Below are 24,399 nucleotides of genomic sequence, written 5' to 3'. Positions count from 1 at the left end.
CAGAATACCACGTTACATTTGGCGTTTGTGTCGCCTGAGAGTTCTCTAGTATTTATGTTCTTAATCAGCTTATCTTAAAATTTTTTCATCTTCTTAATGTCTTTATCCTATAACCCTAGATTATAATAGCTTCATAAAATAAGTCAGGGCACTTTTCCTTTTACTGAAGAGAAGTTTGATAGCTGGCTTAATTTCTTTAATGATTATAGGTATTTTGGATTCACATTAAATTTTTTTCTTGTATCAGTTGTTTTTAATTCATATTCCTAGGAAAATTATTCAAAGTGGGTGGGCAGTGGTGGCTCAGTGGCAAAGTTCTCACCTGTCATGGTGGAGACCTGGGTTCGATTCCTGGAGACTACCCATGCCAAATATATATATTCAAAGCATCCATTTGAAAAATTTGTTAGCATTAAATTGCACATAATTTGTGTATACCACAAAGAACAATTCCCCATTTAGCCTATCTTGACAAAAAAAAAAATCTTGTTTTTTAATCACAAACTTTGTAAAACATGGGTTTTAAAGCAAAGTTTATAAGGAAAAAAATTGGATTTGCATCTACAAAATTCAATTTGGTAGTTTAAACAAAACAGCGTACTAGAAAAGTCTCAAATTACATTGCAAATACAACCAGTATAATGTCAGAACCACACTGAGACCTTTTGAACAGTGTGAAAAGGACAGTCAAAGAAATATGCTTCTTGAATGCTAGTAGCACTAGGAGAGACAGCACGGATTCCTTCTGTGAAACAAACTAAGATCACAGATTGAGGCCAAATTCAACAGCTGTAAAGAGGTATTTGGCACCACAATGAAAATAGCTGTTCTTTTGCAAAGGAGGCTGACTTGGCAGAAACAAAATAGATTGAAAAGTTTTTGAAGTCTCAGGCTGAAGAATGACAGCTGCCAAACTGCTTCCACTGGACGTACAATATCAGTCTGAAGAAGAGGGTGGTGATAAAGACCCAAAGGAGCAGCCAACCAAAACATGAGGTGTCACTTGCTTAAAAGAATTTATATGCAATGCAGATGCAAAGATAAAGAATATACTTGAATGTGATGGCGATACAAAATACCTTTCTTTCAAAAATCGTCCAGTGTCTCCTTTATAACCACACAAAGAAACTAATAAAAGTAATCTTAAAAAAAGCATAAGCAAAGCTCTGTTTTGCAATTTTTTTCATCCAAAAGGATCAATCTTTGTTCCGGAATGGTTTTCAGAGCCCTTGTGTTTAGGAATCGATATATTAACACAAAAATGATGGAGGGTGGTGCGACGGTGGCTCAGTGGCAGAATTCTTGCCTGCCATGTCAGAGAAACTGGTTCAATTCTCTGAGCCTGCCCATGCAAAACAAACAAACAAAAATGACTGAGTATGTCTCTCAAGTCCTGAAGTTGACCTTCTGCTATCTAACTCCGCCACCCTATTGCTTCCACAACCAATGGCAAACAAGGACAATTTCCACTATCTTCTCCGTGTCTTTTCCCAACTTTCTTCTGGCTTCCCTCTCCCCTTCATTTGGTGAAGATAAACTGCCTTGTTTTTATTGTATATTTCTCCATTTTCCAAGCAATTTTAGTTTTTATGTAGTTTTTGCTGAGCTATATTGAAAAATACAATTTTATAGCCCAGTGTACAAAATAAACATTTTTTTTTGCATAAGAAGCCACTATTTTTTCAGTAACCACATGAATTGTTTCATGACCTGTATTTTTAGTTACATTTTAACCTGTTTTAAAAATCTATTTACCAATAGTACAAGGAACACAAAATGATAATGTGGTAGTCTAAACTTCCAACTCTGTGGCATCATTATTGCGACCCCCCTGGTGGAAGCCTTCCTCCTTTCAGCACTAAAACCAAACTACTGCCTCTCAAACTTTAGCGATATAAGAATCCCTGGAGAACTGGGTAAGCCACAGATTGATGGGCTCCATCTCCTGAGCTTCTGATTCACTAGGTCTGGGATGTGGCCTGAGAACTTGCATTTCTAACAATCTTCCAGATGATGTTGATGCTGCTGGTCCACAGAACACATTTTGACTAAAGAATAATAGGAATAAAACCTTGAAAATCACTGTTAGAGGGATAGGAAGTGAGACACGGAGAGCCACTCATTAGGTGTAACCACGAGTTACCTGACCTCCACCCACGCTACTCTCAGAAATGCATTCAGTGCACATCAAGCTCTCCCACTTTGCATGACCTCGAACGAACAAGCAAACTTCAGGTCATTAGAAGTAAAGCAGCAGGTTGATGCTCATGGGTTTCACTGGTCTTATCATATACCCCGATATTCATAGCTGCTGGCTCAGAGAAAGGAGGACTGGCTTATAGAACAACCAACAGCTAACATCAGATCTAAAGGTGAAAGATTAAAAGTTTACCACTAAGATTAAGAACAAGATAAGGATGCAGAGGCTGGCTTTAGCCACTGTTAGTCAACACTGTATTGGAGTAAGAGTCAAAGTCCTTCCTTTGACCGAGAAGGACCTTTTTTGTTGTTTGTTTGTTTTGTATGCTGTATGGTGGAGGTCACATTTCATTATTTTTCCATGTGAGTGTCCCGTTATTGCAGCACCATTTGTTGAATTTTTGTTTGTTTGTTTTGGGGAGAAGTACATGGACTGGGGAATTGAATCTCATTTCCTTTTGTCTCCCCTCCTAAAACTCTGTTCCTCCATTCCTCCCCTCCAGCAACATCGGATTCCATTTCACCTTCAACGAGGCATTCTCCTTTCTCAGATTTAAGCCCTTGCCCTTCTTTTTGCTTTAGATGCTTTTCCTCCTGATATTACTCACTCCCTCAATTTCTTTTGGGTTTTGTTCAAAAGTCAGCTTCTCAGTGAGGATTTCCCTGGCCAGCTTATCTCTAACTACAGAGTTTCCTCCAGCTTATCTAGAACTGCAAATTTTCTTCCAAAGACACTTTCCACCTCATTTCTTGCTTTTTTAATTGTCTATAACTCATCACTGTCTAATATTTTACCTATTCATCTTATATCTGGTCTGTCTCTGCCATTAGAAAGTTCCTTGAGGGAAGTGATATTGTCTATTTTAGTTAATGCTATATCCTCTGTTCTCAGAACAATGCCTGGCATTGTTGAATGAATGAATAAATGTATGAAATATTTGAAAGTCTTTTATTTAAGTGTGTGTGAGAGTATGTCACATCAGATTCCTTAGATGATAGAGTAAAGTGGTTCAACCACTTTGTAAAATTAGTTGGTATTACTTAATAAAACTGAGCATTTACATGGCCCCAAGCAATTGGTCCCTATCTTGAATATATCCCTTCAAGAAGCTCTTACACCTGAGCAACAGAAATCATGAGCAAGAATGTCCACCCCAGTGATGTTTGCTTATTTATTTAGTTATATTTAATCAGGCAGAAAATGTATTAGGTGCATATGTAAGAAGCTATGCAGGCACTCTCACAAAGACAGGGGTGAGAAAGGCAAGAGGTGGCACAGTGGTGTTTAAAAAGGGAAAAAATAGTAACAAACATAACAGTAAAATGCTAATAACAATAAGATGACAATTAAAATGTGGAATATTCATCCATGAAACAGTATACAGCAGAAAAAAATGGAGCCACAGCTACACAAATCAGTATGAAAGAATGCCAGGATCATTAGATCAAATAAAGTTTCCACAGAATATATGTAAGATGACTTCATAAATATAAAGTTCAGAAACATTAAAAAAATACCAATATATAGTTTAGGGATGCTAAACTACGCATGGTGAATCTATAAAGAAAGGTAGGAAAGTCACAGATTCTCAGAGGGAAGGGAGGAGGTGTGAGTGCAGAGAACTCACTGCTTTATCAAAGAACGTTCCGTGCCTTAATTTTGGAGAATGCATTGTTCTTTGATTCATCAACCTGTTCATTTGTTTTTGAAAAATGTTTTTGGATCTTTAAAATTGCAAAAAAAAAATACATGGTGTTTGTGATAAGTCAAATGAGAAATAGAGGAATAAAAAGTTATAAACCAGGAATCCCCCCACCATGAAAGAACCAATGTTAAATAAAACATTGCTCTTTTTGCATCTTTCTTTCTGCATAAGCATATATAACCAGCATTACAAGTCTACTAATTGTTTTCCTTTCCCTTTATAAATGAGAAAATATGGTGCACACACACACATCTATATGTGTCTATACATATATAAAACTCATCAACTCATTGTTTTCATTTAATAGTATAGAGACAGACCGCTTTCCAGGTCAAGGCACACAGGTCTAATTCATTGCTTTTTAATACCTCACAGTTCTTCATTGAATGAATAGATAATAAGTCTATTCTACCATTAGAATTGCCAATTGCTTGGCACTGCAAATAATGTTACAGTAAACCTCTTTGTCATTGATCCTTATATACTGGGTGCTAAATTTAGGACTGCCAAGCCAAAGGTCATACACATATTTTAGATGTTATCGGGATCTCTAGCAGAGTATTTAAAAATGCTGCTGCCTGGGCTTCACCACAGACCTACTAAGTCAGCATCTTTGGAGTTGGACCCAGGAATCATTTTATTTGCTGCTGTTTTAACTTCCCCAAGTTAAAACGCTGGTTGGACACATCCATGTACTGGCACTTAGAAGTCATTGAATAGAGCCTATTCTACACTTGAAAGTTCTCAATTAGAAAAAAAACATGACATATGAATTAAATATTTAAGAAAAATGTACATACATAATCAATAGGATGAGATATTCAAAAATTCAATTTACATACATTTTAATTCCATGCATTTTGTAAAACAAATGATATCTGTATATTCTTTCCTCTGCTTTGAAAATAAAGCCCAAGATATGGGAGGCAACTGTTTAAAGAGTTGTATATTTAGAATGACAATTTTCCAGCTAACTGTGAATTCCTTTTTAAAGCACATGAATACTGAATGATCTGATCTCTTTGGAAAAGAAAGTCAGGGGAATTCTAGCTATTATTGCTGGGCTCCCGCTAATCAAACCTCCTGCCTTGGAGAAAAAGGCTGCTACTTCAGTTTTTAACAGTATGGAACTGGGTAGAGCAAGGACTTTTAAAAGACAGTGACTCCTGCGGAGAGGCCAGCTCAGCTCAACTGCAAAGCTGCAGTTTCCTCCTCCCTCTGGGAGACCAGAAAGGGCCTGCTTTACATGCATGCACTGTGAACAGCCACCAGGGGGCGAGTTTCCCTTCTAGTCCTCAAAACCCTAAGTACTTCAAAAGAGAGAATAAATGACTTCAGAATCACCATTTGGTTAGAACAAAAGTGAAGGGGAGTGGCTTTCAGTCAGGTCATAAGTAATCAGGAGTCCTGACAGAAGATTATTAGGGTCTTGTATCAAATACTTGCCCCATTGCACCACTGCTGAGGCCATGGTGTAGGGGACTGAGTGTACAGCTGTGGACAGTGCTCTGATGGCCTCTCTGGGCTTCAGGGTCCTTGCCAATAAAATGGGGACAACAGCAGAACCCACCATACAGGAGGGTGAGGAGGAAATGATGACTGTGTGCAAAGTGCTGAGGCACTGCCTGGCAAGGTCTAGACACTCAAGCTTTTTTTTAAAAAAAATGAAGTTAATATCCTTTTCTTTTAAGTTATAAAGAAATGTATTAAATTGCAATAGATGATAATGGAAGAATTTGTTTCTGGAAGCTTCTCTTTATGTTATTTAAAAACATTGCATTGGGAATATATATATATATATATTTCCCATTTCAAAGCTTTTTAAGTGGAAAATGCTAGGATCAAGTTGGTAGGGGAAGTAGGGAGTATTTAATGGATCCATGGTTTTCTTCTTGGGTGATGGAAATGTTTTGAAGCCAGATAGAGGCAGTGGTTCACAATACTGTGGCTGGGCTAAATGCCACTGAATTGTACACCTTAAAATGATCACTTTTATTTATGTGAATTTTGCCTCTATTAAAAAAAGAAAGAAAATTGGTGCTACAAGGAAAGAAGTGAAAAGCTAAAATTAAGAAACTTCTAGAATTACAAGCTCATTTTAATTGATTTTATGTTGAGTTTCATTTCAGATTCTACTTTATTTTTAAAATCCCTTTGAAGGTCAATTCTGTGTTAAAATTGAAAATGAGCTTATATAAGTAGAAAATGGTGCTCAAGCACTTCCTGTTTTTAGAAATATCAGTGTACTAAATTCCCAAGTCACAAGACAGATATGTAAGAGGACAAAAGTGGGTAGCTCTTCTGCCTGAAGCATTTCAATGACCAATTCCTGAGACACTGTGATTTCCAAGAGAGTAAAAGCTTATTGCCAGGTGTGAAGCAGTAGATCAGATGGCTTATCAGCCCAAAATCTGTGTCGCTAAACTGTCATAATTCTAAAAATCTTACAATCTCAAAAAATGGGTAGGTTTTAGGATAATCAGCATAATGGCTCCAAATGATGGAATTAGGGGGTGGTTTAATTATTGAGCATATGCAGATTGATTACACGCCTAGTCACAGAATATATATAAGAAAATAGCAACCTTAATATGATGGCGGTCATGATTTTTAGTATTATAATGAGGTATAGGTCACTTACAAGTTAAAGTCTCAACTACTGCACATGTCAGACAGGCCCCTTTTGGTTAAATCCAGCTTTGATTATCAAGATAACTTTGGACTTGAGGTGGGTTAGTTCTGGCTGACCCAAGACCCTTCATTAATAAACTTAGGGACTGCCTTTAGTGATTACAAGACTCCAAAGTTGAAAAACTGGATAAAATGGGTACAAGTGAGGGTGTTTACAATCACAAGGGCATAAGATAAAGGCTATACAATCATCCAGAGCTCAAGGCAGCTGGGTTATAATTAAAAAATATCAGGTATTTCCCTCTGTCTACTCCAATATACCAGAAAGCAAAAAGGAACATCTATATAATGATTCAGCAAACACAATCATCCCTTATAATTTCATAATTTCTCAATTACAACTCCTCCTTCTCATTTGATAATTATCTCTCAACCTTGAAGAATATCTGGGCAATGACTCTTAACTTTTTCATGCTGAAAACCTGTGTTGATATCATAGGGCAGAGGAATGAAACTTGCTGTACTTGGAGAGAACAGTACTTCTGGTTTGCAGAGCTTATCTGGCATTGAAACAATCCAGAGACTTAAAGTCTCTGGAAAATGAGTTTGATAAGGAAAGCTTCTCTGGAGCTCACAGGGTCCCTCGGGGTTTTCAGGAACACTTTTGAATGGGGCTTGTCATACTGTGGCAGTTTGCGGTATCTGGCTGAAACTTGTGTAAGAGTAACCTCAGAATGAACTCTCAACCCAATTTGAAATCTCTTAGCCATTGAAATTCTATTTCTTTTCTCCCTTTTGTTCAGCCAATCCCATGATGCTAGGGCCAGGCTCATCTTTGAGAGTCATGTCCCATTTTACCAGGGAGATTTACACCCTTGGAAGTCATGTCCCACAAGGAGGGAAGGTCAGAGTTTGGCTGAGAGAAAGACCAAATCTGAGTGACATAACGGGTTTTCTGAGGATGACTCATAGGCATTAATTATAAGCAAGCTCAGCTTTGCCATTATAGAAATGTTCCATAAGGGCAAGTTTCAAGATGGAAAGCTTGGCTTATTGAATTGGAAGTTCTTGTTGCTTAAGAGAAGATCAGGAATTCCCCAGGTGGCGAAATTTAGTAGTTATACTTTTCTCAGTTCCTCAAGGGACTTTGCAAATACTTTTTCATATTCTTGCCCCAAAACTTTGAAATGTGTCAGGGTATACCATTAACTTATATGAAATATCAAGTTTTTATTCCTTTTTCTAGGTTCCATGTCAAATAAAGCTGAATTAGGCTGTTTAAATAAACCAACTAGACAGATTAAATTAGATAGTGTGCTACAGAAATTTAAATTTTGGAAAAAAAATATCTTCTTTTGGTTTCATACAGAAGTTAAAGTTTTAAAACACAAACAATATCTTTTACCCTGTATTCTGATGTGTTGGCTTGAAACTGTTATGTACCCCAGAAATACCATGCTACTTTAATCCTAGTGCAATTTTATGGAGACCCATGGCTTGGGTGGGGTCTTTTGATTAAATTACTTCCATGGAAATGTGGCCCCACTCATTCAAACTATGTCTTAATTCATTTGCTGGAGTCCTTAGAAGAGCCGACACAGAGAGCAGATACTAGACACAGACATTAGGAGATGCTTGGAGACAAGACAGAAACTCAGAGAGGAGGCCATGGGAACCAGGAGCTGAAAGCAACGAATCCCAGGAGTAAAGAGCCAGCAGATGTCACCACGTGCCTTCCCCTCTACAGAGAAACCCCGGACATGAATGGCCTTTCTGGAGTGAAAGTATCCTCTCGTTGATGCCTTTATTTGGACATTTTCGTGGCCTTAGAACTGTAAATTTGTGACCTAATAAATCCCTTTTGTAAAGCCAAATCCATCTCTTGTATATTGCATTCCAGCAGCATTAGCAAACTGAAACCTCTCATTTGCCTTAGTCTAATCAGCTTCATTTTATATTTCTAATTGGAGTCTGATCTCTTTTTCAGTTTCTTTAACAAATGCTGTATGAAGTAGTGCTGACTTTCAGAGCTGGAGAACTAACTCTGAGTCTCAGCTATCAAACAGATACTTCAAGTTCCAGGAGCTACCAGGTTATATAAAGCGCAAAGGAGCTCAGAATTTAAAAATAACAGTTAAGGTGCAAAAGTCAATGTGATTTTTGTAAGAGCTTACAACCTCAGCCCAAATTTTCTTATAAAAATTTTTAAATAAAGTTACTTTCAGAAATAAAAACATTTGACAGTTGTCCTGCCTCTTTATAACATTTCTCCTTGTTGCAGAAGAAGTTTTGACCTATAGTTGATGACATATATTTTTAGAGAAGCATTAGTGCAAAGCAGACAATTGACAGGTAAATTTGGCTATTTCCATGACCTGTAGCTTTTTCTAAAAATAACTAAAGTGATATCTAACAACATCACGCCATTGTCTAACATGCAGATCAGTATTAGGATATAACATGGACAGTGAGAAGGTTGTCAAGACTTTAGGAATTTTTGTAAAATCTCAAAATATATGAATAACATCTTACTCATTCAAATTTAGCTAACAAAAAGACATGAAATCCCTTTTTATTTTTGTAATACTTCCCAAACACCTCCTATGTAGTATATTAAATATTTTTAGCACCTCACTTTTACAGGGTGAAATAACAAATCCTTTCTAAGAATTTTCTTTTAAAAGTAAGATTTGTCTTTTGAAATACAGGATGATAAGATCAACATAGACCTTAATAAGGATATTATTCTGATAGAAAATCTTTGTCTTCTAGCTAGACAGAGTACTTGAATGGTTAAAAAAACTATTTATAACTTTTCATTAAGAGCAGACTAATAATCCACATTGTTTGAACAAAGAGAAAACAAAACTTTAGTTTTGAATGAATACATGGTTTGACACAAAACTTTTAAAAACTATTATAAACAGGCTTATCAAATTTGGTCGGCAATGACTATGACAGATAAAATTTATATTTATAAAACTTCTACAACTTTCCACATTCATTCAAGGCCTGTAAAAACGAAATTCACCTTCTCACACCTACAACTTTCCATATCCATGCAGGGCTTGTAATCAGATAGAAACAAAATTCACTTTCACAAACTTTTTACAACAAACAAAATTCACTGTAATCAGAAAATATGATCACCTTAGTGTGGAAAATAATAAAAATACTATCCATCCCAACTACAGCCTTTATTTATCAAGACTGCATGCAATCAGAATTAATCATACAATCAAATATAAATTTGATAACTAATTCACAAAACTCTTTGAACATGCATACTTCCTTCCAATAACAGTATTCATGAAGGGGATAAGAGACAGAGATAGTACAACATAATGGAAGAAGGAAGAAATTTATGCCTGCCTGGATTTTGAACGCAGCCAGGCATTCATATACTTTATATTCTTAACACACAAATGATTACTTTACAATATGCCCCAAATCTCTCACTCTAATCCAGCACTACTTGGATTAGAAGAGCCCCAAGTTTGAAATATGATTAGCTTTTCAATATTTAAGAGATTTATATCCAGGAAAAAATTCAATTTTTTTCCTTCAACATTACTCTCAAGTGTTAAATAATACCAGGAATATATTAGCTTAAAAAATAAGTTATGGCTTCTAAAAAACACTAGTTTAGAGCTCTATTTATTTAAGTGCTACTTCTTCATTTAAATGTCTTACAATTCCATCTTTTCTATTATGTCATTCTCTATCTATCTGCTTTTAAAATTCCTTCAGCATTTTTGTTCTTTTATTACTATTGCCTTATAGTATGCCCTCGCACAAGTATATTCTAACTATAATATAAACTCTTTGAAGCTAAGAATTATGTCTTCCCTATTCATGACAGCACTTATGAACAAACTGTACTGATTGACATTAACAAAGCCACTATAACTTCAAATTCTTCCACATACTGAGTTACCAAATGGCAAAGTAACTAAAAAGCCAGATTCTTTGAAAGCCAGGTAATCAAGCTTATAAAAATAATATTATATATATTTCTTACTAAACTTAACTAATTTTTGAGATAGGATATATTTGGAGCATAAGCATATTCTCATTTTGTTATATTATATAGTGCAATTATGAGATTGTATTTATAACACTAGCTTATTTTTTTTCAGTGAGCTTTTATAAATTTAGGAAGAACATACCCAAGCAGAATAAAATTGTATTTGTTCAGTTCAAAAATTCATCATAAAATTCCTTCTATTGGAGGTTAAAAAAATTATCTCTTTGTTTTCATAATCTCCTAAAATTACAAACAATCTTAAAATACATTGATTATTAAGCTCTGGAAAATATACTGCCATTCTTTAATTTGTCCCAAGCCTAAATTTAGGAAAACTTTTTCGTAGTTAGCAGGGACCTTTCATTTTACTTCCTGAAATTTGGCAATTAGCTCTTATTCAATTAGTCCTATTCCAAGGGTATTCAAATTTTAATAATGATCTGATTACTATAGTTACCACTGTAAAGGTATTACTGGAAAAAAAAACTCATAAAAATAGCCCATTTTGTAGCATTTTTTAATGCTCAGCATTTCTAATTTCCAGGCCCAGTAGAAAAGTTTCAAATGAGGGTGGTTGGATTTACCTGTGCACTTCTTTCAATTATTTCCAAATATTAGATCCATTTCACTTAAAGCTGTGACCCAGACAAGGAGTCACTTTGGAATGACTCCTTCAAGAGTATTAATTTATATATTTATATAAAAATGCATATTTATTTTTAAAGCAATTCCATTAGAACTCTTTAAAAATTTTTTTCTTAACTTGCTATTCCTATCTGGAGGGATGAGAATACAGATTATACAGGCAGACAGACACAAATAGAAAGTTAGTTATACAATAAATAGAAACAGAAATACTTTTAAGAGGAACAAATAAAGGATTGAATATACATTATTTTATCCCATTTCTACCCTTTTGAAGAACAATTATAGAGCCATTTTCAGGTAGTTTCTCCCCTAATTCTAACTTATATTGAGGCCAGATTGTGTTACAAAAACAAACAACATTTTTCTCATGGACTCATAACTAAAATCTTTTGTTATTTTTCAATTCAGCCCAAAGCTTCCCATTTTAAAGAATTTCCATAATCAGTAGTAACCAATTAGGAACACTTGACCAATACAAATGCAGTAAGAGACAGTTTTAGTTTGTAAAGCTGCTGGAAGGCAATATACCAGAAATAGATAGACTTTTATAAAGGGAATTTAAGTTACAAGTTTACAGTTCTAAGGCCTTAAAAATGTCCAAGCTAAGACATCCAATGAAAGATACCTTGACTCCAAACAAAGGCTGATGTTGGCAATGGGAAGTCACGTGGCTGGAATCTGCTGGTCCTTGTTCTCAGTTCCATTGATTCCTGCTTCTGATTACAGTGGCTTCCTCTCTAAGTATTTATGGGCTTTCACTTCGCTTCTTACTTAGCATGGCACATGGCGATGTCTGCTGGGCTCTGCATTTTCAAACATCCGTGTCTAGGCATCTGCTCTCTCTGTTGGCACTCCATGCATCTCCAAATGTCTGTATCTATGTCAGCTCTGGCTTCTGTCTTCTCAGCTTCTGATATCTCCTGAGGCTTCTGCATTTCCAAATGTCTGTATCTGCATTTGTACCTGAGCTTCCTCCAAAATGTTTCCCTTTTAAAGAACTCCAGTAAACTAATCAAGACCCACCTTGAATGGGCAGTGTCACATTTCCATCTAATCAAAAGGTCACATCCACAATAGGATGTGTCACATCTCCATGGAAACAATCTAATCAAAGTTTCCACCCTACAATATTGAATCAGGATTAGAAGAACAAGGCTTTTCTACTGTATATAACAGTTTCAAACCAGAATAGACAACAACAAACAAATTTCAAGAAACTTAATACTTACTATATGTTTAAGTAACACCCTCATTAATAACTAGACTACACATACCAATGAACAATTAAATAGGTATTAAACACTTACTATATATAAGTAACATACTCATTAACTATTAACAGTTGAACAAACATAAAACAATTACAATACCAGGTAATATACCAGCTAACAGTTAACAGCATATTTATTTCATTAAATACTAATTAATTTTGGGATGACTTATTTTCCAGGACTATACTTTACAGACAAAATCAGGACAAAGTTTTAAACTCTGTGCAGACAAACACAGGTCAGGGCCTCAAGTCCTGTACAAAATTGTACCCAAAAAACAGAAAGGAGTATAAGTCAGAACAAGGAGCAAAAGAGATCATTGGATGGAAACAGGACTCACCATATTAATTTCCTGATCAATTTTTCCCCAAAGACCCACTCACACAGTCATATGTCTGGACCTGGAACTCAAAAGTGGTTTCTCTCTTTGAAGCTTTTTATGGCACCCAAAGAGTCTTGAGTTCCAGCAGAACAGAGAAAAAACCATTTGGTGAGCTTAGAGATTAAATACAGTCAGTTACCATACTTACCTCTTCTGCTGGGGCCCCAGAGCCTTAGGCCACATCTCTTCTGGGGTTGCCAAATTGTTACTGGACAAAGGTGGTGACTTTTCTGCTCGATGTGCTCCAATGACCAATTCCGGAGGCATTAGGGTTTCAAAGAGAGAAAAGATTTATTGGTAGGCACAAAGTAGGAGATCAGGCCTATTGACCTAAAATCTATCTCCCTGAAGTACAGTAGTTCTGATCATTTGATAGTATCAAAAGATGGACAGGTTTTAGAATAATGAGCACAACGGTTCCAGATGATATAATTAGAGGTGATCTAATCACTGAGCATGCACAGATTGATTACATGCTTAGTAAAAAATGTATGTAAGAAAAGGGTGATCTTAATATGATGATGGCCATAATTTTTAGTATTATGATGAGGTATAGGTCACTTATAGGTTAAAGCCTAAGCTACTGCACACATCAGGTGAGACCATTTTGGTTTGATCTAGTTTAGATTATTAAAATAACTTTGGATTTGGGGTGGGTTAGTTCTGGTCTGACCCAAGGCCCTTCATTAATAAACATTAGGGACTGTCTTTAGTGATTACAAGACTCCAAAGTTGGAAAATTGGACAAAATGGATCATTCACAAAGTGTTTACAATCACAAGGGCACAAGATAAAGGCTATACAATCATTGCCACAGATCAAAACAGTTAGATTACAGTTCAGAGGTTTCAGATATTTCCCTCTGTCTACTCCAATATAACAGAAATCAAAAAGGAATATCTAAATAATGATTCAACAACCATTGCATCCCTTAAATCCTAATTTCTTGGTCACAGATAAACTTGAGAGACTGCAAAATAGTCTTATTTTAAAAAGAGATTAATCTCTGACTTCCTTAAAATGTTTCCTTTCCACATTAAGAAATTGATCATCTAATTAAATCCAATTTGTTCCCAATTTCCATGTGAGGTGAAATCAAGGTATCTTTAGGATGAATTGGGAAGCTTATAACTTGGCTTCTGCATCCTCTACTTCCCCCTTTTGTTGATTTCCTCCTTCCTTACAATGTCCCCCATGCCACCCACTTGCAGTCTCCACTCCCAATCTTACAATCCCCTCTAAAAGGGGTCCAGGCGATGGATGAAAATGGGAGGAAATATAATACATTACAGTGAAAGGGCAGAAGGCACAGAGGAGAGTGCCCCAGGAAGTTCATCTCAGGCCAGGGAAGCTGAAGAGTGACCTGGGTGTGATGTTTGTGATGTTTACACTTGGGTTGCCTTCCATTTATTGAATACTTTTAATATTCCAGGTACTCTTGCTTGTATGTTCACCTAATCCCCACAGTAACTGAGGTAGGGATAGAAATAACCCCCCATTTACATAGGAAGAAACTGAAGTCTCAGAGTTAGTAGGTGGAAGAGTCATGATTTGACTTTAAGTGTGTCTAATTCCAGAGCTCAACTGTTGAACCACTACAGGAAAGGAATATAGCAGAACTGACACAAGGAGTTAGGGGAGATGAGTATTTTTTTCCAATGTGATTCTGAAAGAAAAGTGTTACCATAACACTACTAGGTCAGCTGTGAACATAACCTACTTTGGTGAGACTTGTTCCACTAATCAAAAATGAAGATTTTATACCAGGAAAACAATATATGAACAAATGAGAGTTTCAAAAGGAGATAGTCATCATAAAAAGGAGCTAAACAGAAAAAATTACTTCAAGATAACAATAGCTGGAGTAAAAATTCCCTAGAGGGGTTCACAGCATACTACTAGACTTGGTAGAAAAAAGAATCAGTGAATTTGACAATAAAACAATTGAAATTATTCAGTCTGACAAGTAGAGAGAAAAGAATGAAGAAAAGTGAACAAAACTGAAAAGACCTGGTGGAAGCCATCAAACACACCAGTATAAACAATATGGGAGTCCTGGAAGGAGATGAAAGAGAAAAAGGGGCTGAGGGAACATTCAAAGAAATAATAACTGAACACTTTCCCAAATTCAATGAAAGACACGAAAATACATATCCAAGAAGTTCAACTAACTATGAACAGGATAAACTCAAAGATATCTACACCCAGGTGTGTGATAATCAAACTTCCCAATGCCAAGGACAAGGAAAAAAATCCCAAAAGCTGCAAGAAAGAAGCAACATAGCACATACAACGGAACTTCAAGAAGATTAAGTGCCCATTTCTCAATAGCAATCATGAAGGCAAGAGGGCAGTGAGATTTTATATTCAAAGTGATGACAGGGAAGAAATGTCAACCAGGAATTCTATATCTGCTAAAACTCTCCTTCAAAAACAAAGGATTGAGATATTCCAAGACAAGCAAAAGCTGAAAGAGTTTGTTACCACTAGACAAGCCCTACAAGAAATGCTAAAGGGAGTTCTTCAGATCAAAGGGAAAAGATAGTAGGCCGTAGATTGGAGGCTGTATAAAGAAATAAGGATCTCTTGGAAAGGGCTATTTGGGTAACTATAAATACCAGCAAGCTCAATTTTGGGGTTTTGGCTCCACATTTTACTTCTTAAAGGAACGAAAATGCAAGTGTGTAAAAAGTAATGGTAAATCTATGGTTTTGGACACACAATATATAAAGATGGGATCTATGACAAGAAAATTATAAAGGTGGGAGGGCAGAGGGGTATAGAAACATGGCTTGTGTATGCTATTGAGGTTAAGTTGATAGCAAATCAAATGAGATTGTTATAGATTTGGTATGTTAAATTTAAACCCTATGATAACCACAAAGAAAATACCCACAGAAGAAATGAGAAGAGACTCTAAACGGTTCACTACAAAAGATTATTATGGTTTACTAAATAAAAAAATAGGCAGTAATGGAAAAAGTTAGGTATAAAAAATGTATAATGCTTACAAAATATAAATAATAAAATGGCAGGAATAAATCCTATATTATTAGTTAGTACTTTAAATGTAGGTGTTTTAGTTTGGTAGCTGCTGGAATGCAATATACCAGGAACGAAATGGCTTTTTAAAAGGGGAATTTAATAAGTTGCTAGTTTACAGTGCTAAGTCTGAGAAAATGTCCCAATTAAAACAAGTCTATGGAAATGTTCAGTCAAAGGCATCCAGGGAAAGATACCTTGGTTCAAGAAGGCTGATGAAGTTCAGGGTTTCTCTCTTAAGTGGAAGGGCACATGGTAAACACAGTCAGATTTTCTCTCACATCTGGAAAGGCACATGATGAACACGGTCAGGGTTTCTCTCTTATCTGGAAGGGCACGTGGTGAACACGGCATCATCAGTCAGCTTCTTCTCCTGGCTTCCTGTTTCATGAAGCTCCCAAGGAGGCATTTCCTTCTTTATCTCCAAAGTCGCTGGCTGGTAGACTCTGCTTCTCGTGGCTATGTCATTCTGCTCTGTTCTCTCTGAGTCTCCTCCATTCTCCAAAATGTTCCCTCTTTTATAGAACTTCAGAAACTTATCAAGACCCACCCAAATGGGTGGAGACATGTTGTCACCTAATCCAGTCTAACAACCATTCTTGATTGGGTTACATCTCCAAGGAGATGATTTAATTACAGAGCCAAACATACTGTATTGAATAGGGATTATTCTGCCTTTATTAAATGGGACTTTGATTAAAATATGGCTTTTCTAGGGGACATACATCCTTTCAAACCAGCACAGTAGGTGAATTAAATTTCCAAGCAAAAGACAATGATTGGCATTATAGAATTTTTAAATAACCCAACTATAAGCTGTTTACAACATCTTAAATTCAAATATACAAGTAGGTTGAAAGTGAAAGGATGGTGTGCTGGTTTGAAATGATGTATGGACCCTAGAAAAGCCATATTTTAATCCTAATTCCATTTTGTAAAGGCAGCCGTTTCTTCTAATCCCCATTCAGTATTATAAATTTGGAACTGCAATTAGATCTCCCTGGAGATGTGATTTTATAAAGAGTGGTTGTTAAACTGGATTAGGAGACAACATGTCTCCACCCATTTGGGTGGGTCTTGATTAGTTTCTGAAGTCCTATAAAAGAGGGAACATTTTGGAGAATGGAGGAGATTCAGAGATAGCAGAGCAGAATGACATAGCCATGAGAAGCAGAGTTCACCAGCCAGTGACCGTTGGAGATGAAGAAGGAAAATGCCTCCTGGAGAGCCTCATGAAACAGGAAGCCAGGAGAAGAAGCTGGCAGACGACACCGTGTTCACCATGTGCCCTTCCACTTGAGAGAGAAACCCTGAACTTCATCAGCCTTCTTGAAACAAGGTATCTTTCCCTGGATACCTTTGACTGGACATCTCTATAGACTTGTTTTAATTGGGACATTTTCTCAGCCTTAAAAAAGAACTGTAAACTAGCAAATTATTAAATTCCCCTTTTTAAAAGCCATTCTGTTTCTGGTTTATTGCATTCTGGCAGCTAGCAAACTAGAAAAGATGGGGAAAAAATATTCCATGCAAATAATAACCAAAAGAGAGCTGTGATGACTATACTAATATCAGATAAAATAAATTTTAAGTAAAAAACTGTTAACAGGAATGGAGAAAGACACTATATATTGATAAAAAGGTCAATTTATCAAGACGATATAATGATTATAAACACATATACTCCTAACAGCAGAGCACCAAAATACATGAGCAAACATTTACAGATTTGAAAGGAGAAATAGATGGTTCTATATCAATAATATGAGACTTCTATACATCACTTTCAATGATAGAACATCTAGAAAGTGGATAAACAAGGAAATATAGGACTTAAAATATATTGTAAGTCAAGTAGACCTACAGACAAATATAGAACATTGTACCCAACAACATCAAAATGCACATTCTTCAAAGTACGCATGGATCATTTTATAGGACTGATCACATATTAGATCACAAATTTAAAATAACTGAAAGGATTTAAAGTATCTTCTTGGTCCATAATACAATGAAGCCAGGAATCAATACCAACAGAACTGAAAATTTCACAAATATTTAAAAGTTAAGGAATACATTGAGTTACCAATGGCTCAAATACAAATCACAAGGGAAATTAATAAATATCTTGAGGTGAATGAAGTGAGAGTGAAAACTTACGGGATTCAGCAAAGGCAGTCTCAGAGGGAAATTTATAGGTGTACAGGCTTACACTAAAAGAGAAGAAAGACATCAAATCTGTAATTTAACCTCACATCTGGAAGAACCAGAAAAAGAAGTTCATATTAAACTCAAAGTGAGGAAAAGGAAGGAAATAACAATGATTAAGTGAAGATAAATGAAATACAAAACAGGAAAACAATGGAGAATCCTTTTATTGATCCTTTTAATAAAAAGATCTTTTTATTAAAAGGATCAATAAAATCAACAAATCTTTAGCTAACCTGACAAAGAAAAAAAAAAAGAGAGAGGACATATGTAACCAAAATCAGAAACGAATGGGGGGCATATTGCAACCCACCTCACAGAAATAAAAAGTATTTATAGGAGGATATTATGAACAATTGTATGCCAACACATTAGATAACCTAGATGAAATGGATAATTTCATAGAAATACAAATTACCCACACTAACTCAAGAAGAAACAGAAGATCTCAACAGACCAATAACAAGTGAAGAGATTGAATCAATAATTTAAAACCTCTCCCAAAAGAAAGTCCAGGACTGGATGACTTCATTGGTGAATTTCACAAATTTTCAGAGAAGAAATAAAAACAACCCTGGCTCAAATTCATACAAAAAAATGAAATTGAGCAAAAGTAATTCAAATTTGTATGCTCACCTCCTACAGACTACTCTATGAGAACCAATTCTGAACTCATGGCAACCTCTCTTAAAATCGTTCTCCTGTACCTTTAGTTCTGTCTCTCTCCCATTCCACAGCTCTCCCAAGTCGCTGCTCCCATTCCTCAAACAAAACTTCCCTGAAAACTTGAGCTTTTTTGTCCTCTTATCTACCCATCTCTATTCTTTCTTCTTTAACCTGAGGAAAATTGGACCAATTTGACCACATGCCCATCTCCAGTTCCGTATCTTTCTACCCTTTGCCCTGATTCTGCTTGCAAAAGCCAGCAAAGGGGGTTAAAAGGGTGGAGAAGGGGTAAGGTTTAATGTGTAAAGGTCGACTTTGCTTAAAATTTAATGTCATTTAAAGTTATCAAACATAAATAAAGCTGCTTGCACATTGCTTGGTACAAGAGCAAAAGCAAAAGCTTTTCCTCCTATAATAGCTGTTTTAGTTTGTTAAGGCCACCGGAATGCAATACACCAGAGATGGATTGGTTTTTTAAAAGGGGATGTATTTAGTTATAAATTTACAGTCCCTCAGAGGATAGGCAGCTGGCTTTCCTCTGGGTTTCTCTGTCACATGGAATGGCACATGGCAGTGTCTTGCTGGCCTTCTCTGCCAGCTTCTGGGTTCCAGCAGCTTCCCCCAGGGTGTTTCCTTTCTGCATCTCCAAACATCAGGTCTGTGTCAGTTCTGAGCTCTTAGCTGAGCTGTTCTGTGCCATGTTGAGCTGCACTAAGCTGTTTCTCTCTTTTCTGATTTCTTGTGTTAAGTAAATTAAACATCACTCATTGCAGAAGGCACTCCTCTTAGAGAACCACAGATGCAATCAGCCATAGATGAATTTCACAGGCTGATGATTTAAGTTCACAGCAACAGAACAACTTGGCACCAATCCCTGACCTTGATGACACCCGAACCTAATTACTACAATGTCCATCTTTTGTCGACTTGGCAATTATACACATCATCTTAAGTCATATTTAAACTCTAAATAGAAAACAATAACAGACATTTTTTTCCTAACAGGGCACATCTGTCCTGCATAAATGTACTAAATCTTTCCATATACAAAATGCATTCAATTTATCATAATATCACCAAAGTCTTAAACCATTTCAGTAATAATACAAATACAATGCCAACTCAAAAATAGTAAGTAGTACACAGTCTCATCAAAGTCAGATACAGGTGTGGTCTGTTCCAAAACAAAATTCTCCTCTAGCTGTGTACCTGAGCAAATTATCTGCTTCCAATATACAAAGAAGGAACAGTCATAGAATATATGATCCCACTGCAATAGGGAGAAACTGGACCGAAAACAGGGGTCACTGGACCTAAACAATTCTGAAAACCAGCGGGGAAAATTCCATTAGATTTCAAAATCTGAGAGTCATTCACCATTAGGGTTTTAGAATGGGGCAATCCCATCCTTTCCAAGGGCCCACAGAGTGGTTATGTTCTCTCCAAACTCTGTGATGAGGGTTGCAACATGGGGGAACATTGGGGAGACCACATTTTTCTTGTCCCCACCCTCTTCAAGCCTTTGGGTGACACTCGGATTCTCTGCCATCTGTGGGTACATGTTCTATCCCTTCAAAACAATTGTGTGGCAGCCAGGCTCCCCCAAATCCCCAGGAAATGTGTTCCACCCTCTCTGAGGCCTAGGGTACCACAACTCTTCCTGAACATCAAGGCAGAAGGCCTGCCCTCTGCCTCCAGGGCAAACTCACACCCTCCATATGCACAGGCGTATCCTTTCTCCTAGCCTGGTGTTTTTTTGGTTTCAGACCTTAGCTTCCATGGTTCTGCCTCTATGGTTATTTTTCCTTCAATCTGTCTATTTTCTGTCCCTTATAGTCCAGACTGGCAGTAATTCTGTCTATATATGTCTCACAAAAATTTTTGTTGTTCTTAGCATGTAGTATATAGGGATCAAAGCCATCAGATAATAGAACTTTCTACAAATCCTTTCTGGATAAATCCATCTTCAGTCCTGGTTTGCCTTTTAATGGCTGATTGATTCCATGTTTGGTTAAATCCTCATATGAGGCACTATTCTCTAGGGTATCACTTTCTGGAAGCCCAGAGTTTTCCAGACCATTAATTTCTGTTTATAAATGCAATACCTTCTCATTGTAAGCATTTGAAAACTCAAAAGTATAGAAGAAAGTAAAGATAACCTGTGATCCTACTTCCCACAAATTATTACCCATTTTTTATTCTTTTCATATTAGAATATTCTTTTCATTTTGTATTCAATTTATTGTAAGGATTTTGAAGTCCAAACTTTGAATGAATTATAAGAATGCAGATTCTTTGGTGGCTAACTCTGGATTTCATCTCTTAGCTTAGCATTTCCTGGGGTGTTTATTGTCTCCTAATATCTGTGCTTTATCCAAAATGTCTCCCTCTAAAGGACTCCAGTAAATGGATTAAGACCCACCTTGAATGGGCAGGGTCACATCTCCATGGAAACAACCTAATCAAAAGTCCCACCCAACAATAGATCTTCCCCCACAAATTTGGAAGAACATAGCTTTTCTGGGGGTACATGACAGTTTCAATCCAGCACAAAAGTAATTGAAGTCATGTACATAAATTTCTATATCATGTTTTTTAAAATTGAATATTATAGTCTATATTATTAAGTACTAATCAAAAGTATTTAAGTGGTTGCATACTATTTGAGTACATGGTTGAACCATAATTTATTTAATCATTCCTCCTATTGTCATTTGATTTGTGTGTGTGTGTGTGTGTGTGTGTGTGTGTGTGTGTGTGTGCATGTGTGGCTTTATACTATCTGAATTCCAGTCTATATTTGGGGAATTCCCCCTCATCTGAATTTTGGTGCAGAGGAAAGCTGCCCTCCTAACCTAGAAGCCCAAAAGTCCAAAGTCTTGATTACCAACCTCCTCACAGCTACTGTATGGGTAAAGGACAAAGCTTTGATGAATGAGGTGTACCTTCTTCAGGGTCCATATCAGGAATTTGTGACTTCTAGGAGCTGTGACAGTGGAGTGTCCACTCTGGCTAAGGTGGGAGGGGTGGTAGGCACACCAGTTTCCAGGGGCAGCCCCAGTGCTCAGCTGCTGCTGCCAACAGTGCCCTGTGGTGCCCCATGTTCCATGAGGGCTGCAGCTGTGCACCCACAGACCAGGTTCTGGGTGTGATTTTGGCCATGGTGCTGCCACTGTCCAGCCTGTCTTCCTCTTGCAGGTTTTCCAAGCCTGGTTTCCTTGCTTTCCTAGCAATACTATGAGTATTTGTTCAATAAGTTCCTTTTTGGCTTGCATCAGCCACAGTCACTTTCTTTTGCTTGCAACTGAGAACCCTGCCTTACTGAGGTTTTAATGTGTTTTCTGAATTCATATAAACCATCATCATCGTCATCTTTGCACTTAAAATTAAATTTATCTTTTCTTGATTATGCTGTGATCACCACTGAGCAAAACTGGAATGATGGTATCAATGGACTTGACAAGACTGAATGTGTACACAAATGATTAGGACTATTTAGGTATTCAGATTTATATTATCATAAATGAATTAGTGTTTAGGCATTAAAAGGTGCTGGATTTGAAAGTGATCATATATTAAACAGCATATGGGACTGGATTCACATTTTTGTGTGAAAATGTAATCTAAAATTGCAAAAGTCTAAAATTCTCATGAAGATTTTTCTCAAGAAAATACTCTCCCAAAAATTTAATTCCAGTTTTTTCTAATACCCTGTCGTGTATGGTTAAAGAATAAGTCACCATTTCCCTTAAATTTTAAACTATTCACTTTGAATTTATAAGAAAAATGTATATCCTATTCATTTATTCAACAAATATATATTGAGCCTTTATCATGTGTTAGGCACTTTCAGATGCTAAGAAAACAATAGATCCAAATGAAAGACTGCCATTAACTAAAGAACCACACAAATAAAATGGTATCTATAAAAAGTACATGCTTGGGGGGAATTGATCCAGACAGTAAGTGAAGTTTTCATTGAGGAAACGGTGACCAACGTGAGATCTGAGTGATACAGAGGTATTAACCTGGGAAAACAATGGGAGATTGGGATATGTTTAAGTTTGTTAATACTGCTGGAATGCAATACACCAGAAATTGGTTGGCTTTTACAAAGGGAACTTAAGTTACAAGCCTATAGTTTTAAGTTCATAAAAATAACCAACTGGGGCATCCTGAGAAAGATATCTTGACTCAAGAAAGGCCTATCTGGGAAGGCATGTGGCTGGCATCTGTTGGTCCTTTGGCTTCTGGTTTCAAACAATTTCCCTAGGGGTGTCTTCTTTCTGCATCTCCAAACCTCTCTGTCTGTTTCAGCTCTCAAGCTTTTCCCAAAATGGGCCCCTCTTAAAAGACTCCAGTAAGTGACTCACCTTGAATGGGTGGAGACACATTTCCATGGAAAGCACCTAATCAAAAGTTCCCACCCAACAGTATTGAATTGGGATTGAAGAGCATGGCTTTTCTGGGGTACACAACAGTTTCAAGCTGGCAAATGATATTCTTTCCAGAGGGAAGAAGTAGCTTAGGACAGAGTCAAAAACAGCAGAATACATGGTACTTTTGAGGAACTGAATGGTGAGCATGCTGTGTGCAATAAGCCAAGAAATATAAGTAGGGGCCAAACAGTGGACATCTTGACATTTTGTTGTTTCCCCTAAAAGCTATTGAACCTCTGAAGTGTTTTAGTGTGGGGGTGGGGAGAGTGGTGTGGATAACATGATCATATTTGCCTCTTGCAAAGATGACTGTGCCTGCAATGTGGGGAATGGATTATTGGAGTAAATGGATTATTTATTGGTTATGGGGGACCAGTTAGAAGGTATTGGTGATAAATTGGTGATAAATGAGCAGTAGAGAAGAAGAAGAGGGAGGTATAGAAGATGACTCAGTTTTTATCTTAAACACTGGCTGGATGCTGGTGCCATCACTGAGGTAGGTAACACATTATAAGATCACAGTTTAGTTTGGAATGTGATGATTTTGTGATTCACCCATATCGTAAGTTCATTTTGGGCTATGTTGGTTTTAGGTACCTTTCAGACATCCACATGAAGGTGGTAAATAATTTGTGTATTGATTTAGAGTTCAAAGCAGATATAAGTTTGAGGCTTATTTGTAGAGAAGTAGACAAAAAAATCAAAGGCATAGGTAGATCACCTGGGGTGGGGGGAGATTTTATGAGGCAAAAAAGAGGACTTGGGACTGAATCATAAGGACCTCCAACATTTAAAGGCTTGATGGAGAAAAATGAGCTTTTAAAAGCAGAGAGAAGGATTAACCAGGTGTGGTAGTTAGATTCAGTTTTCAACTTGGCCAGGTGAAGGCACCTAGTTCTGTTGTTGTGGACGTGAGCCAATGGTACGTGAACCTCATCTTTTGCTCATTATATCTGCAGTCAGCCAAGAGGCGTGCCTGCTGCAGTGAATGATGTTTGATTTAATTGGTTGGTGCTTAAATGAGAGAGTTCAACGTAGCACAGCCCAAGCAGCTCAGAATACTTCATCTCAGCACTTGCACCTTAGCCCAGGCCTTTGGAGATGCAGAAAGAAATCACCCCAGGGAAAGTTGTTGGAACCCAGAGACCTGGAGAGAAGGCCAACAGAGATCACCCTATGC

At 36.8% G+C, this 24,399-nt stretch overlaps 1 long non-coding RNA gene across 2 annotated transcripts in view; it reads right to left on the bottom strand.

The window, feature by feature from the left end:
• The window catches only part of LOC143684251 (uncharacterized), a 33,517-nt gene extending 15,397 nt beyond the window's left edge, over positions 1-18,120 (bottom strand). For both annotated transcript variants that reach the window (XR_013175938.1, XR_013175939.1), the window contains exons 1-2: positions 18,067-18,120; positions 13,013-13,106 (exon numbers count right to left, since the gene is read on the bottom strand). This is a non-coding gene — a long non-coding RNA (uncharacterized LOC143684251). The remainder of the gene's footprint in view (positions 1-13,012; positions 13,107-18,066) is intronic.
• Positions 18,121-24,399: the final 6,279 nt, after the last annotated feature.

Source organism: Tamandua tetradactyla, chromosome 5, assembly GCF_023851605.1.
Source record: "Tamandua tetradactyla isolate mTamTet1 chromosome 5, mTamTet1.pri, whole genome shotgun sequence".
In the NCBI taxonomy this organism is placed as follows: Eukaryota; Metazoa; Chordata; class Mammalia; order Pilosa; family Myrmecophagidae; genus Tamandua; species Tamandua tetradactyla.
This window is presented reverse-complemented; position numbering and strand designations above follow the sequence as displayed.